At 57.9% G+C, this 17,478-nt stretch overlaps 1 protein-coding gene across 6 annotated transcripts in view; it reads right to left on the reverse strand.

The window, feature by feature from the left end:
- Positions 1-15,932, reverse strand: part of CNTFR (ciliary neurotrophic factor receptor) — a 37,950-nt gene extending 22,018 nt beyond the window's left edge. For 2 of the 6 annotated variants that reach the window (XM_015472624.3, XM_024995894.2), the window contains exons 1-2: positions 15,743-15,932; positions 7,732-7,805 (exon numbers count right to left, since the gene is read on the reverse strand). The gene's annotated coding sequence lies outside the window, so the exon portion shown is untranslated. Of the gene's footprint in view, positions 1-4,696; positions 4,778-7,731; positions 7,846-15,742 lie in introns of those variants that run through there. The other 4 variants (XM_059889192.1, XM_059889193.1, XM_024995893.2 and 1 more) reach the window with 3 other exon arrangements.
- Between the last annotated feature and the right edge of the window lie 1,546 nt (positions 15,933-17,478).

Here is a 17,478-nt window from a genome sequence, read left to right on the forward strand (position 1 = left end):
CCCCCTGCCCAGCCGAAGGCAAAACCTGAGAAAGGGAAGTGTGAATTTGAGAAAGCCCCTATTCATCCTGCAGAAAGAGGGCAGGTTAAGTTAATCAACCCAACCCTGAGGAATCCCTGCCACATACAGGGTGAGGGTGGGAGTTCTGAGCACCAATGCCTGGAGCCCAGCTCTGACTGTGTGCTGATGTGTAATAGTGTGTTCAGAGCTTTAGGCTTCAGGGTGTTGGTTAGTGTGGGTCAGGTGGGCTCAGTCTGGCCTGGAAAATGAATGAACAGCGAGGGCCTACGTGGTGCCTTTGAGAAACTGAGACCCAGTGAAGGTCACTGGCCTGGGGCTGGGGTGAGGTCAGGAGTGTTTCTCTGATGGAGAGCATCTGGCCTACAGCGGGGGCCATGGGGATATCTCCATGGCTTCCAGTCCCCTTCAGCAACCCCAGGCTCTGGAATCCTCCAGGAAAGGGGAAAGGCACTCTCTCTTGGGGCCTCATCCCCTTCTCTTCGCCCTGCAGTTGCCCTAGGGGACACATCCTGGGAATGAGGCAAGAACCTGGGACAAAAGAACCCACTGATTCAAAGGCCTGGGAAACTCTACAGGCCTCAGACCTGCAGAGAAATTAGGGTGAAGGGAGGAAGAGAGGCACCTACTCTTGGGGACGGAGAGAGAAAACGAGGGACAGAGCAGGGGCAGAGATAGGGACAAGGGCATGGTGGGCAGGGAGGCTCGGCCCCGGCTGGCCGAGGGGGAGCCCAGGAGAGACAGTCTGGGCGGGCGGGAAGCTCCAGGAGCGGGAGGAGGGGCTGAGGCCAGAAGGCCCCCAGATCCCACCAGGCCTAGGCAGCCTGGACAGCGTGGGCGGTGAGGGTGGGGGCAGAGGCCGGAGGAGTCCAGAGGCCGGGGGTGGGGGGGAGGCCAAGGAGGGAGGCCTGGCCCCTGGCAGCTGGCCCGGCAGGCCCCCCATGGGGGAGGGGGCGGGCCCAGGTCAGGGGCCAGCTCCTGGGCTGGGGCTGGCTGGCCATGGGGCAGGCTCCCACTCCCCATGGCGTCTCTCCCTGTCTCTGAGTCTCTGGTCTCTTTCTTTCTCTTTGAATCCAGACCCGGCCCTCCTCTCAGCGGCCCCCCACCCACCTTAAGGGGCACAGGACCCAGAAGCTGTGCCTGGGTTCAAGCCTTATCTCCTCTTCCGATGCCACCCCATCCCCACACACTCCAGGGGCAAGCCCCCCATGCTCTGGGGGAAGGACACTGCCCAAACGTAGCGCCACTCCTCCCTCATAGAAGGGGGGCAGGATGAAGCTGAGCACCAGTGGGAGGGGGCCAGGAGGGAGGCAGGGGGTGGGAGCAGTCCCCCAGCTCCAGTCTCTGGCTGAGGTTGTGGAAAAGGAGGCAGCCCAACATGAATGAATTGGGGGGGCGGTATCCGCACCTGCTATTGTGACCTCCACAGCCGGAGACGGGGGCCTGGGGGGGGGGACAAGATTCCAATGGATTTTGGCAGCGGCTTGGACTCTTGAGTGCTCACGCCCCCCACCCCCCAACCTCTTGCACCGTGGGGACCCTGAGATCAGCATGTGCGTGCCCTGCTGCACATGTGTGCTGGCGTATTGCGCGCTTCCCGTACCGGGTCTGGATGGGCCACTGGGAGGTGTCCAAGAGAGATACCCATCCAAATCACACCAGCCGGGCCCACACGTGGAGCCCCAGGCGAGCCCTGTGTGCTGCCTGGTGACCTGGGTGCTGGCTCGTCCACACTCATGTATGCAGGCCTGGACAAGAGCAGTCCTCTAGAAACGTCCAGGCTTGCTCCCTGAAAAGTCATCTGACCCAACCCTCTGCCTCTCCAATGGGGAGCAGGAAGGGGCAGAGAAGTTCATATCCTCCCCGTGGGCACATGGGCTCTGGACAGCTTCACAGCATCCAAGATGCAAGCGCTAACCCCCCACCCCCTAGCCCCAGTCCAGAGTCCCTCCTGGCTTCTAGGAGAATCAGGAGGATCTCTCCATGCAGAAGAGGGCCACACACCAGTCTGGTTAGGTCTAGGGGGAGCCAGGCGGCTCCTCATGGAGGAACAGACGCTGCAGGAGGTTATAGACAGCTGGAAGGCCTCCATGGAAGGCGGGGGATGGGCAGGTCAACGGGGCTGACCAAGACTTCCCTCAGCTGACAGGGGAGGGGGCTTGCAGCAGACTCACAGCAGATGAGGCAGAAGGAGGCTGCAGAGCCCTCTGTGGAGACAGAAGGATGGACAGAATCGCTCTCCAGGCTTGGGGGCTGGGACAAAGACCTCTTTGCCTCAGCCTCTCCCACTACCCCCCACGCAGGGCCCCATCACCACTACGGTGCAGACACAACCTCAAATACATACACAGAGGTTGACGCTTGCAACGTTGTGTGTATGTGGGTGCATGCGCGTGCGCACACACACACACACACACACACACACACACACACACACAAGGCGGGGTGGGCAGTGCGCGCGAAGCGTCAATGTGTAACAAAAAGAACTGAAGATGGTCTTTCGGACAGAGTCTGAGTTGAGTGGGGGGAACAGAAACTTCGACTGTCCACGTGTGCTGTTCTCCTCAACCCCCCTCCACACACGCACACTGCACACACTACTTCTGAGGAAGCTTCTGGTCTGCTGGGCAAAAGCAAGCCATCCTTCCTCCCCCTTCCTCCCCTCCGCACAGTGGGGAAGCCAGAGCAATCTGTTCCTGATGGGTAAACACAGGCATGAGTATGCGCGCACACATGCTCACACACACACACGCTCACACACACACACACCCGCGATCCAGGGGCAGACAACACCCGGTGCTCGCTTCACCCCAAGACAGAATGCACACTCAGGCTCTCGCTACCATCGTAGAGCTCCCCAAAGCCCCCCATCTCCACCACACAGCTAGAACTTCACAGACACACCCAGGCACCCCTCTCGCAGACACTGGCATCGTATTCTCCCATTACCGCCACTCATCACGGCCTCCCACGTGGACATCCACTACCACATCCTCGCACACAGTGGTGTGCGTTGCACACAAGAATCACAGTCACAGTCACACACACAGACTCTCACACATATGCTCAATCAAAACAGTTCTGGCCTCACATATGGATACCAGCACACACTCAGAACAGTCACCCTTGCACACAGATACCTTAGCACCTCCAGAAACTCCGAGACCAAAGACCCCACCCCCTTCACCCTCAGCCCTCACACCTCTACACCGGGCAGTGAGAAACACACACATACACACCCAGAATAGTCACTCCCTGCTGGGACCTTGGGTTGCCAGGCCCGTGCTTAGGGGAAGGGAAGATAAAGCTCAGGGTGGCCTAACACAGAAAGGGAAAGTTTCTAAAAATCGAGAAAGCAGAACACCATTCCCTACTTGGCACCTTTCTCTGCTCACCCTTTCACCAGCATTCAGGAATGAGGAGAGATCCTGGCCAGAGTAGAGTGGTGAGGAAGCCCCCAGGCGAAGAGATGGTGGCACTGGTAGCAGCAGGAGCCAGCAAGCCCCAGAAGCCAGCCTGCTCCCCAGGACCCTCCCGCCTCTCCTCCTCACCACTTCTTCTCCAGCCTAGCTACCCGCTGTGTGAGCCCAGGCCTCCCGGAAACCTCTCTGTGCCTATAGCTGTCTACAGGGCACCTGAATGTCAGGCCTGGCTGCAGGAAGTGGGGGAAGGGGAAGGAGATGAGACCTTGACCTCAAGCCCCAGCCCCTGCCAAGGCCCTGTCATCACTGTCAGACCCAAAGAGAAATGGGGACAGCCCTAGCCAAGCCAGCGCTGCCTTAACAAACCACCAGGACAAGAATCCTAAAGCGTCCTTGGACCCTGCAGCCCCGCCCCCCATCACAAGAGAAGAGGCTGTGTCGCTGTCCAGGCAGAAAGGAATCCAGGCTGGGCTGGCCAGGCCCCAACCTGGGAACAATCGTCAGTGCTGTTGACGTCCTCACCACTTGCTGCTCCAGGTGTAGTGTGAGCCCTGATGCCCCATCCTAAAGAGAGCCTGCTTGGGCCCCACGGACCAGGCCTGGGAGGGAACACCGGGTGGCAGAGCCTAAGGAAACCAAGCAAGGCAAAGCCCAGGAAGCCAGGTGACAGGGACTTAAGGAAAGTGACAAAAGAATTCAGGCAGCCGGGTTAAGGGAAACTAGGTGACAAGGCTCCAAAGAACACAGGCTGTGGGGGCCAAAGGAGACCTGGCCGCAGGGACCGAAGTTATTTAGCTCAGAGGTGGGGACCAACGAAGCCAAGCAAGAGGCCCACAGGATGCAGGAAAAGAAAGATATTGGGAGCTCATCCCTCTGCCTGGACGTCACCCCCACAACCGGGGCCTCTCTCTCAGTAGCCCCCTTCCCACCCCGGTGGTGGTCCCCTCCCCCAGGCCAATGGACACGGCCAGACCCCCTCCTCTTGCTGGAGGCCTGGTCCGGCTGCAGCCAGTGGGCCCCGGCCCCATCCCTGGGACCTCAGGAAGTCCCAGTCCCTCCCACCGGCTGCAGAGGCAGAGGGGGGCTGCTGGGGGGAGAGAAAAAGAAGAGGAGAGAGAGACAGCTTGGCAGGGGGAGCGCCGAGCAGCCGCGGGGGGCGGGGGCCGAGAAAGGAGCGGGAAGAGCCGGGGCGGGCTGGCGGGCGGCGCGGGCGGGGGTGACAAGTTCTCCGGCCCCGCGGCCGCGCGGCCACTGACCTGGGTCCCCGCGCAGGCGCCCCGTCGGTGCCTCCGGCGCTCCGTGGGTCCGCCCGTCCGCCCGCGGGCATCGGGCCCCCCGGGGGTTCGGGGCTGGGGCCCGGGCGGCCCGGGGAGCAGGCGTGTCCCCCCCACCCCCGAGCGTCCCGGCGGGCGGGGGGCCGAGCCGTTGCGAGCGAGCTGGGCGGCTAGCGGGCCGGGAGGCGGGGAGGAAGGAGCGCGCGGCGGGCGAGCGAGCCGAGCGAGCGGAGGGAGCGAGTGAGGGACGGCAGGCAGTGAGGTCATCCTTTGAATCTAATTGTCTGAGTCAGGAGGAGATGTGGCACTCGAGGCAGGGGGAGGGGAGGGGGAAGGGACCCTCCCGGCTCCGGCCCACCGCCACCCCCGCCCCTCCTCACCCCTGGGGGCTGCCGCGGCCTCCCCTCCCCCGCCCGGGCCGAGTCTTCTCAGGCCAACTGGGACCAACCCGGGCCGGTCTCACTCAGGGCTGACCTCTGCTGCGAAGGGCTCTCCGTCCCACATCACCCCCAGAGAGTCTAGTCTCTAGGGGGGACGGGGAGCCCCCTCCCGGTCCAGTGTGCCTTCCTGCCTGTCTGAGGTCAGGGAAAGCCCCCATTCCACCCCAGGTCTACTTCTGCCCTCTGAGGAGAAAGAGGGAACTTCCACTAGCCTTCCTAGGGACCTTGTGCACTCTTAGAAGCTGGAGTCCCCAACTCTCCGAGTGACCTGCGTTGGAAATTTGGGGGAATCTGGACATTGAACCACAGCTCACCTCCCTCCCTCCTGAGGATGACAGTTCAATGCCAGCCAGTCCTCCAGTCCTGCACTTTGAGGGGCACGAGGACCCCCAGTGGACCCCAGGGTCCCCCTACTCTGTATGCCCAACCCTTCAGGAGGGGCAGAAGCCAGGCCAGACACCTAAGGTCCCCAGAAGCTGCTCAGGGAACAGCCCACTCCAGTGGTTTGGGGAGGACAAGATGGCAGTTGGGCCCTGGGCTTGTCAGGTGTGTGCACACCCATGCATGCACACAGGAGCACATGCACACGTGTGTATACACACACACACACACACACACCCCCACGGGATGGTGGGGGGAGACCAGGAGGCTGGGGATGCTCACACCGACGGCCACACAGCTCTCCCATCGCCCCCATGGGGGAGGGGTGATAAATATTTAAGGGGCTTTTAGCTCTGAAGGGGCCGAAGCTGGGGGAGGGAGGGGGATCCACGATGCCTGATTAATGGGGTTACGGGCTCGGATCAATCCATCCGCCCGCCGCCTCCCTCCCCCTCCTCCCTCCCTCCGCCTAATGCGCTTTATCAGGAGACGCTTTTCTGACTTGGCAGCGTCGGGTGTTTTAAATAGACCCATTTAGAGCAGGGGTTGGGGGAGAAAGGAGCGGGGGAAGGGAGACAGAGATTGAGACAGGCTGGGAGACAGAGACGAATCAGAAGAGAGAGAGACAAGCCCGGAACAGAGAGACTGGGAGCAGAGAGACAGAAGGAGATGCAGACACGGAAATAAGAGGCTGAGGATGACACTCCCGCAGAGGCTGAATGGGAGGGTGGGGGACGGTGATGGGAGGCCAAGGGGAAGCTGGGGGGCTGCAGAGCAGAAACAAACAAAAAAGAGAGAGAGACAGACGCAGAGAGAGGAAAGGAGCCACCAACAGCAAGGAGAAACCGAGAGAGAGGTTCTCTGCAAGGGCTGAGTGCTAGCCTGGGAGACAGCAGATATCTTTTATTTCCAAAAACAGTTTTTCATCCACTTTGTTAAATTAAAAAGCTGTTTTTAAAGCGGTGCTGAAGGTGCTGCTGGGGGAGGGTGGACAGAACTGCCAAGTCCTCCCTCACAGCCTCCTCCTCTGCCCCCACAGAAGCCACCTCAGCCTTTCCCCACCGGGGGTGTTCTCCAGCTCCCCTGCTCTCTGTGCTCCTCAGGGATCCCCAGGGACAGGGTCAGGGCATCTGAGCTACTGTTCATTGGCAGAAAGTCCTTCCTGCTGTCTGGCCTCAGTCCCTCCTGCTCCATGGAGCCCATTCTCTTGCCTGACCGCTAGCCTTCTGTTCTCCGACCCCAGTTCCGGCTCCCTAAGGTGTCCCCAGTGTGTCGGGGGTGATTAGCACAGCTCAACAGCTCAGTTTCCCAACCGGCCACCAAGCTCCTCCCAGATGTTCCCCTCACTGTTGTGCCAATCTGAACTTCTGATAGACACCCCACTCCAAGTCTTCAGGTCCTCTGGGAACCGGGAGACTGAAGCATAACCCTCTCCAGCCTTCTAAAGTCCCTTTTCTACTCTTCAGAACCCCAGCTCCATTTTAAGTCCCTTTTATGGCCATGATGTTGTCAGCCTGGGATACACTCGGCTTGGACCCCACCCTCAACAACACCCCACTGCTAGTTCTGAAGGGTCAGCCCCCCACCCCCACCCCACTTCCAGGCCGGGAAAATGGCCAGTCTGTTTGGGAGCTGAGATGAAAAGCCCTGCAGGCCTTTGTGGGCCTCTGGCGGGTTTTCGACAATAGGCCCTTCCGTTCCGCTCCAGTGCCTCGATTTCTTGAGCACCCCCACCCTGGGGCTGCCAATCCAGGGGCCTTGCCTGGCCTGAATGAAAGGCAGGGAGAGTCAGGCCCAACCCCCAAGGCTGGCCTCAGAAGATTTTGGACTTTCTGACCCTCCATCCCATCTCCTCCAAGCTCAGCGGCTCCCCACCAATTAAACCAGAAAGATGCTTTGGGCAGAGAAGAAGCCTGACAATGAGACAGAAACATGCTCCCATATCCGGGATTCAGTCCCAGCAGTGCAGAACTCAGTTTTCTGACCTGGCTTTCCCTTGCCTGTGTGATGGTGGGTAAGTCTCCTCCCCTTTATAGGCCTGTCATGGGGGCATGAAAAGCCTCAGGAGGAAGGAGGGGGGAAGAACAGGAAGGGATCTCAGACCCTCCTTCACTCACATCCCCAGACCTACGGCCCCCATGGCACCTGCCAGATGCCCTGAAACTGACCTGCCTCCCCCAGGCCCCCAGCACATACCTCTTCACCAACCGCTGCACACCGAGCACATCAATGTCCTCCTCTTCCTCCAGACCAGGCTCTTCCGGAGACTTCTGAAACCAAGGGGGCGGGATGATGTGACAAGGCTGGGTTCTAGAAGGGCAAAGGGCACAAATCAGAGGCCACAGAGGAGCCGCAGACCTTAGTCAAACTCAGAGCTCATTTCACGCTCACAGCCCCACTGTGAGAAGGGGAGACTGAGGCAGGCAGCAGGTCAGTGTCCAGAGGAGAAAGAGCTGGGAGTGGTCCAGACTCCCTGAAGCACCCTTTGCAGACTTTAGGTTCTGAACCGCAGGGACAAGGAGAGGCCAGAAACCAGCGGCCTGACACCACACATAGATGCAGACCCACAGACCATCTGAAATCCCCACACAACCGGTTCACAGACACAAGTACCTCCATGTCACACACATCCTCCCATGCACACTCACACAGGGACACATGGCCCCCAGCAGGCAGAAACACACACTATCATACTGTCTTCTCCTCATCACCACTATGATTTATTGAGCATCTGTTATGTGCCAGGAACTGTGTTAGGCACTTTATATACATGATCTCATTTAATCTTCATGACTTCTCCATGAGGTAGGTTCTATTATTATTCCCATTTGACAGCTGAAAAAACAGATTCCGGGAGGTTAACTTGCCCAAGATCACACAGCCGATCAACTCAAGTCTCAAAGCAGAGATTTGAGTGCAAATCTCATTCTGGAGCCCTTCTACTAGTGCCCTTCTACTTGCCTCTGCAGATCTCTCCCCTGCCAGCACAGTGCCTTTCCCAATAATAACGGGAGCAGCTAACACTTGCTCAGGGCCCTTGATAAGCCAAACACAATGATAAAGACCTAACATACAGTTTTGCACCATATCACCGAAACAACCTTTGAAGGCAATCCTGGTCCCATTTTGCAGATGAGAAAACTGAGGCTCAGAGAACAAAAGCACCTTTCCTTGCCCAACGTCACATGACTGGTGCTGAAGAAAGCTATTCTGAAAGTCATTGTTGCTTCTAGGACTCCAGTTACTTGAACAGAGCCCTCGACTTCTACAAGACCTTGGAAGATTCTCAGAGTCCAACTGCTCCATTTCCCACCACAACAGGTCCCAGCTGCGTCTGCCAAAGGCACGATAAGGTGCCTAAACACATACGCATGAGAAAGGAATTCCATGTCATCTGACTCTGCCTGGAGAGGCAGAGGTACCACCAACCAGGGAGAGATGGCTGGAAACTCAAACAAGGTGTTAGGGACAAGCAGACTGGTGGTAAGAGATACAGACACACCGACAGGCCCACAGAGACGGAGACAGACAGGAAGACAGACACACGGGGCTGAGCGATGACAGAGATGGTGGGGAAAGGAGACAACAGAGGGAGAGGAGGATACAGGCTGACATGAAAAAGCAGACAGGTACACACTGACATACACAGGCAGACTAATAGAGAGTCATCCAACCTTGAGGAAAAGAAAACTCTGAAAGCAAAACAGGACTCATGTATAAGTGAATGTGTAGGTGAGTATGCATTCGAGTGTGCCTGTGTTGGGGGCATGCAGAGTCTGTATAACTACACACATTACACCAGCTGCTTCTAGCAGTTTCATCTGATTAATAATAAATGCCCTATAATTACAGCCACTCCCCCCAGCCCTTCTTCCTGTTTTTTTTGTCAGCTGCCTCCAGGCCAGCCCCCTATAGACCCCAGGGCCCCCCTCCATCCTCACCTGCTGCCTTATAGAGGGCTGAGAGACATGAGCTGGGCAAGGAGGCCAGACTCCCAATCTGAAGGGGAATACCCATTTCTCTATGTTGGATTAATGCCCCATGCCTCTAAAAAAAAGGTCATGCCGTTTAGATCTCACTCAGAACCCTCCCCCAGCTCCTCTGTTCCCCTGGTATAACCTCTGAGCCCTAATATGGCCGAGGGGCCCAGGTCTGGGATGCAGAGAGATGAACTCTTGATCACTCACTGGCTGAAAGAAGTCTCCATTCACCAAGTTACCTCAGTCTCAGAACCCCACAGGCTCAAAGGAGGAAGGGACCAGGACAGCCCCCCCAACCTCATCATTCCCACCCCAGCAGCGCCAGAGTCTCTGCCCACTTGTGTACTCCCACGCTTTGGACACCCAGTGCCTGCCTCCATTCCTGAGCCCCCTCAAGTCCACCTCCTCCCAGGCCCCCCACCCTAGCTCTCCAAGGCAGCTCTATCAGAGTCAGCTGCGGGTTTGTGCTGATCTGTTTCTAATCGCTGGGGCCTGGTTCACGCTTGCCCACCCCACCCCCCCAATATTGATTCCATTATTTGGAGAGTCATTGACGTCAGGGACCTGGATGGGTGCCAAAACCGCGTTCTCTCAGGGCCTGGGCCAGGGCCCAGCCCCCATCCCACGATTTCACGGAGGGGCCCAGAAAGGTCAGCTCATGGGCCAAGGTCACATGACATCTGTCCTCAGAGGCTGGGCTCATCTTACCTTTCGGGGACCACTGTGAGTCCCCTTCTCCTGGGGGAGAGGGGCTCCACAGAGGCCTGGGGGTCAGAAGTGAGGTGGGGACGTATAGCACAGGGTGTGGAAGAAACTCACTGGCACTTGGGCTGCAAGGAAGAGCTCTAGGAGAAGGGATAGAGGCAGCGGCTCAGAAAAGGCTACCTGGGGAAGACATTTTCCTTGGTCACACACCATTTTGGAACATTCTGAAGCTGGACTTGAAATGGTTACCACTGACTACTTGATTTTTATGTCTGTTATCAGTTGTATCTCCAAGCTCTCTGAGAAGGAAATTCTTGGTGGTGCAAGATAACAGATTACCCTAAATGTTGCCATCATGTGACTAACTGGCACCACTCTTTTAGAAACCTTTGTTCCCTACAAAGGAAGGCTCTGTCTCCTGTGCAACTCCCGGCCCATGCTGCCTGCCTCAGTTTCTCCGCATTCTCTCTCTCTCTCCTGCCTCTGTGCCTAACCCATCAAGATGCAGCCACTGCTACCCCAGCACCTCTGAGGCTCTGGCTGCACAGGGTATTTTTAGGATCTGAACTCTGTGTTCTCAGACAGACATTAATAACCAATACAGACAGTCTATGGTGCCCACAGCAGCTAAACCTCAGAAGTGAAGTAAAAGTTGCTCAGTCGTGTCTGACTCTTTGCGACCCCAAGGACTATAACGTCCATGGAATTTTCCAGGCCAGAATACTGGAGTTGGGTAGCCGTTCCCTTCTCCAGGGGATCGTCCCAACTCAGGGATCAAACCCACTTCTCCTGCATTGCAGGCAGATTCTTTACCAGCTGAGCCACCAGGGAAGCCCAGCCTCAAAGGCTCAGACCTGGGGTCCACTGCTTTAGCTAGAGTCCAAGAAACCCAGACTTAGAGAAAGCAAGGGACATATTCACCACCACACGGGGGAGAAAAGGATTTTCCCATCTTCTGAAAAATCTTGAAGCTGGGGAGAGGACAGAAGTGAGCTCTGACCTCTGCCACAGACCTTTTCAAGGAAAAAGCTGCCCATCCTTTGCACTCCTTCCTTGAATACAGGGAAGTCCTTCCTTTAATCTTGCCTGCAAATCACTTAGGGGTGGTTCAAACCAAAAAACAGGGTTATGCCACAGAGGCTGTTCAGTCTCAAGCCACAAACCCCGGAGAGTCCCCTCTCCCCACAGTCTGTCCCACTCAGTGTTCATTCGTCAACATTTCTTGAGCATCTAATCCCTGACGGCCAGGGAATTAGGGACATGGTCCTGCCCACCAACACCACTCAGTCTGGTTGGAGAGAAAGATTGTTTACTCAACACTGGCCTCCCACTGTGTACCTTGTTTATAGCAGAGGCAGGGTCGGTGGGGGCTGAGACTCGTGGACCCCCCGCCCCTAAGTCCCAGATTTCACAGGCAGTTAGTTACTCTGCAGCCTTGCTGAGCACTGTAAAGAAGTAGAGGCAGTGTACAGTGGGGCATTCTGACCTCCCTCAGGACTAAGGATGCTTCAGTCCATTCCTGAACCCCAGGACGGGCCCTTGGACCGCCCAGGAGTCACCACCCTAGTCTATTAATAGACTGGTGTTCCAGCCCCAGCTTTGAGGAGCTGGTTCCCCACAGCTGTAGGGTCCAGCTCTTCCCCACATTTGCCCAGCTCCTCCTCTCACCTCCTTGGCTCTGGTGACCCCCAACCCAGCATGGCTCTATGCTTTGGGGGCCCTCTTTGCCCTCTGCAGAGGTAAAGAGGGGCGATGACCTCAGTGCCCTCAGCCCACTGGGACCACAGCCTCCCCAGCCCCTCCCCACAGGAAGCTAGGGTCTGGGGTGGGTGTGGTCACCCAGGGCCACTGGAGTTTACACAGCTGAGGTATTCCCCACACACACCCCCAATCCCTTGGCGGGTCTGGAGGAGGGGTCAGCTCTCTTCTCAGCCTCCTAGTTCTCTGGGACCCCCCCTCCCAACCGGGCACACATGGTCCCCCCCCCCCAATCCATCTGCATTTCAAAGAAAATAGGCTCCATCTGTTTCCGATTCATTTACACTTCAACTCACCATGGGGGGGCAGAGCAGGGCGCCTTGCCTTCAAGCCCTCCACCCCCATAGGGGGGCTGGAGAGCACGTGTCCCGCTCTGGGACGAGGAGCAGTTACAGCCTAGCCATCTGAGCCTGAGAGCCAGATCCCTACTTCGTGGGGTGCTGGTGCACTGGCCTCCACAAAAAGAAGAGTGTAAAGCCCCGAGCAGTGTCTTCAAGGCAGGTGGAGTCCTAAGACTGATTGCAACCTGACCCAATTGCCACCCCATCCCACCCCCGCAGAGCTACTGCTCTTTTGGGAGACAGAGGGGAGAACCCCAGGCAGATGCTGGAGACAGGATAAGGACTCAGGCATTCCAGGAGACACTGGGAGATATAACAAAATGTGGCCCAACCCCGTTCCAGCCAGGGAAAAGGAGAGAGAAGAGGGTGCGTTCTACTCCAGTCTTCTCCTCCAGCCACCTTCTCACCACAGATCTGGGGCTACCATCTCCAGAATCAGAGATTCGCCATCTAGGAGAGGTCAAAGAAGCCAGATGTCTATCCCCCTCAAGTCAACCTTCACGCTGCTCCCATCTGAAGGATAAGTGGGATGGGGGAGATGTCTTGGGAAGACATAAGTCTTACTTCCCCATACCTGACCCTCTCTATCAAAGGAGGGGTACCCAAAACTATTGAACAAAGATGTGCACGTACATGGTTCATAGGGAACCCTAAGGGTACATGTCACCCCTGAACCAAAAAGCCACTCGGCTGTCCTGAGAGTGATTGAGAGCCTAGTCTCCTCTGGAAGAACAGGCAGAAAGGTTTAACTGGGTGTTTCCCACCACTCTCCACCAGCCCACAACCCAAGTAATGGACGTGACCAAACACATATCTCTTCCACTCCCCACCTCTGGAGAACACAGATCTTGTAATAGTCTCTGTTCCCGTCCCCAGCTGCCCTGAGACATACCATAAACCAGTGAAAGCATGAGTGAGTTGAACCGTGAGTTCTAAGTTCCCCTGGGAGTGTGAACATAATCCTAATGTGGGTTTGAGTGTCCCAGAATGGAAAGCTAACTTGGTGTGATTCTAAGTGTGAATCCCAGGGTTTCCATGTGAATATGAAAGCCTCAAGGTGCAAGCACCAGTCTGAGTGTGAGCACTGGGGCCCTAGTGTGACTCTGAATCTAAGCCCCAGGATGGAAGCAAGTTTAATTAACTACCAGGGATGTCAGTCTGAGTGTGAACACCAAGATGGAAGTTTAGGTTTGAGTGTGAATGCTGGTCTCACTGTGCATGTGACTATAAGCCCCAGGGCTGAAATGGGAGTCTAACTGTGAGCCCCAGGATTCCCAAACAAGTCAGTACAGGCAAGAGTCCTAGTGTTCATGTGAGCCCCTGGTCTTCGGGGCTTTCTGAGTGTTAGCTAAGGTTCCCCACGTGAGTCTGAGTATGAGCACTGGGGTCCCTTTATAAGTATGGGTCCCTAAGTGATCCCAGGATGGAAGTGAGTATCTTGCGTGTCCTAGTGTGAATCTGAGTGTGAACTCCAAGATGTGAGCATGCATGTATAAACCCCAATGTCTTATGTGAGTCCTTGAGCTCAAATGAACTCCTGGTTCCCCAGGTAAGTCTGGGTGTGAGCCCCAGAATGTGTGAATCTGAGAAAGCTCCAGGGTGTCAGTGTGAGTCCCATTGTGAGCCCTAGGACCTCAGGGAGTTCTCAGCATGGGCACTAGGTCTCAGTATTAGCCTATGAGCCTCAGGACAGAAATGTGAATCTAAGTGTGAGCCTAGAGTCCCAATGTGAGTCTGAGTGTAAACTCCAGGACTGAAATGTATCACTGGATATGACCAGAATATAAGTGAATCTGAGTGGAAGTCCATTGTCCAAATGGTAATTCTGAGTGTGAGTCCATATGAGTTTAAGTGTCCCAGTATGAAGCTGACTATAAATTCCAGAGCCTCTAGAAGTCTTGCATGTGAACTCTAAACTCCTACTTTTCACATAAGGCTCAGGGTCCCAGTCGGAGTATTAACCGTGATGGACTGTGAACCTGGGCTGCATGTCACCAATCCCGACCAGGAGCCCTAAGAACCAGCCCAGAGGATCTATGTGGATTTTGGCAGTGGAGCAGGTATGCAGAATTTATGGAGACACAGTCCCCTCCACCCACCAAGCTCTGGCTAGCTATACAGCCATAGAAACATCTAATTGTTCAAGCTCCATCATCCCCACATATGCATTGGTACACAATCATACCCAGAGTTAGACACACAAAAATGCACTCAGTGTTTCAGACCCCCCGACAAACAGCATTTACAGATGCACAAACACACCCGGCATTTCATACACCCACCTCCTCCGTGATTACAACCACAGGAATACCCCCAGTGACACGGACACAATTACATCAAGTACTACAGGCAAAGCAAATAGTGTTGCAGACACACTTCTCCAGCGGCATGCACACACACACCCAGTGTTGCAGACACAACACTGCCAGCCACACAGACGCTTCTCAAAAGAGAGAGACTAGACGGAAAGAGACAGAAAATCCTGAATTTTCAACAAGGCGTGAAATAGTCCTGCCCGCCTGAAGCTACTGACGGGGGGGAGGGGGCCAAGGGAGCGGACGAGCGCGAGATCTAGCGCTGGAAGAGAGGCTCGGGAGAGGAGAGGCTCGGAGCCGAGGAGGAGAGCTGTCCGTCTGGTGACCTCCCCGCGGCCCAGCCCCCACGCACCGGGCGCTACACTACTCCGAGCAGCACAGGGACACCCAGGCCGGCTCCAGCAGAGCCACACTAGGGGAAGACACACACCGGCAGACTCACAAAGAGGCGGGGATACACCGCAGGCGGACTCACAAGGACACACAACACGGGAGCACTTACAAAGAGATTCTGGAGGAGACCCACTAAACGGAGATACATCCAGGCGGACTCACGAGGAAACCACAGGCAGGCTCGCGCCGACACACACACACACACACACACACACACACACACACACACACACACACACACACACAAGCGGATTCACATGGACACCCATATACAGGCGGACGCGCAACCGTCCGTTCACACCCCTGGGCGCTTTCAAGTCCAGATTTCTGCTGGAGAAGGAAGCCGCCTCTGGGCGCGCGGGGGTCACTACGACCCCCCAGCTCCGGAATTTTCCCAGACCCTGCGCGCGACGCTGAGAGGTGAGGGAGAACCCGGTGCTAGGGCAATCGATCCCTGCCACCTCCCGCCGGCCGACTGTCCGCCCCACCACCACGCCCAACCCCCGGCGCGCCCGGACGTGGGGGGCTGTTTCTCCTGCGCCCCCGCCCCCGAGTTTACGGGCAAAGTTTCCCGTGAACTTTCCTGTCCCCCCCACCCCAGTCTCGGGCCCATGCACGTCCCCTCTCTCTTCCCGCGCGCACGAGGGCCGCGGATCTGTCGGTCAACCCGAATGTTTGAGGGTTCGGCCGCGCGCGCTCCGCGCGAGGTACTCACCGCGCCCTCGGACAGCCGGGGCTCCGCGCCTAGCTCTTCGACCGCCCCCGGCAGGGAGAGAGGCAGGGAGCGCGGAGCTAGCACCGCCGCCGGATCCCGCCGCCGAGCCCCGCGCTGCGCCGGCTGGAGCCGCTGCCTCCGCTGCCGCCGCCGCCCGCTCTGCACCGGCTCCTCGGCGCTCGGCGGCTTTAACCCCCCCCATCCTCCTCCCTCCCTCGCGCGCTCCCTCCCTCCTTCCCTCGCCCATGTGACCGCGGGCGCCCGCCCGGCCGCGCGCGCCCTCGCTCCCCTCCCCCTCCCTCCTTGTCTCCCCGCGCCTCCGCGGCCGCGCGCCGCGACCCCCTCCCGACCACGGCCCCCGCGCGCCCCCGCCGTGGCACGCTCCCTCTCCTGGCACGCGCGGGCACAGTCATCCTCAGCAGGCCTGTGAGCCCCCACTCCCCCTCACTCAGGCTGGCTCCCACCCTCCCCCCGCGGGCACACTCGCCCGCAGTGGCACGCGTGGCCCCCTCGCCTTCACCCTCTCTCAGGAATGCCCTCCAGACGGCTGTAGCCCCCGTGCTTCACGCGCAGCCCGGACCGCGGGTCTGAGAAACGCGCGCGCACCCACACCCACACCCACTCCGCCGGATCCCCCAGGGCCGCTGGGCGCGCATCCAATTCCCCAGGGTCGCTCATTCACACTCCCTCGCTCACTCAGCCTTGGCCAGGTCTCCGCGGCTCACACTCCCGCACCTTCGAGCCCTTAGTGCCTCGGACGGACACCCTGGCACAGCCGGGGCCAACTCTCAGGGTTCTCCCGCCAGCATCTCTTTGAGAAGAGCTGGAGCAGGCCCTACTTTGGGCCGGAGAGGCCAGCCGCCTCCGCCCCTCCCAGATCTCCTACCGCCCCCAGCAACGACACCCCCTCTCCCAGTGTTAGACACTTACACCCCTCACACCGAAGGAATGGGGCTATTTGCTCGCATGACCCGAAGCAGACCAGGCTGAAAACCCAGGCCCTCGCCTCCCATCAAGTCTCCGGTGATACACCACAACTACCCCTCTCCCCTCTCCTTCTTCACCCTCACTTAACCCATCCCCGGACACGCGGCCTGGGGAGTGACCGCCACTGGGATGCAGGATGTAGGGAGAATGCGCCCTTTTTGCCCGGGTCGGCAGTGCCAGAGCGCGAGTGCCAGAGTTGGGCGCTGGAGGTTCACCCCTCGAGCTTCCCTTTCGCAGCCTGGGCCTCTCGCGAGCTGGTGTGCTCACTTCACGCGCCCCGGGGCCTGGGGTCTGGCTATTACAGGGAGGAATTCAAGTTAGACAACCCGACTACTTCTGAGGCCACAGGAGAGCGCAACAGAAAGGGTGAATGCCAGGGGGCGGAGAACGAGTGGCCCACCCCCATCCCCACCCCTTGGATTTTTCACCTGACCTTTGACCCATAATCCCAGCTGCCTGGCCCCTCCGGGGAGCTGCGCGAGGTTTGCGGGCGGGGAGAGGGGGAAGGAAGTATCTCGCTACTTCCTCACACCCTTCCCTAGTAGGCTGCCCAGAGCGCCCGGGCCCTTTTCCCAACAAATGCCTCAGGGACTCCCATTGCAGAGGAAAAAACCTTCCCGCCACTGCCCGGGCCTTTCACTTTTATTTCCGTGGCCGCAGGATCCCATCAGTGCAACCAGCAGGGGTCAGCCGGGGCTGGGGCTCAGAGAGGGCCAGCTGGGGCTTAGGGACACACGGAGAAATAGTGG

Source organism: Bos taurus, chromosome 8, assembly GCF_002263795.3.
Source record: "Bos taurus isolate L1 Dominette 01449 registration number 42190680 breed Hereford chromosome 8, ARS-UCD2.0, whole genome shotgun sequence".
NCBI lineage: Eukaryota > Metazoa > Chordata > Mammalia > Artiodactyla > Bovidae > Bos > Bos taurus.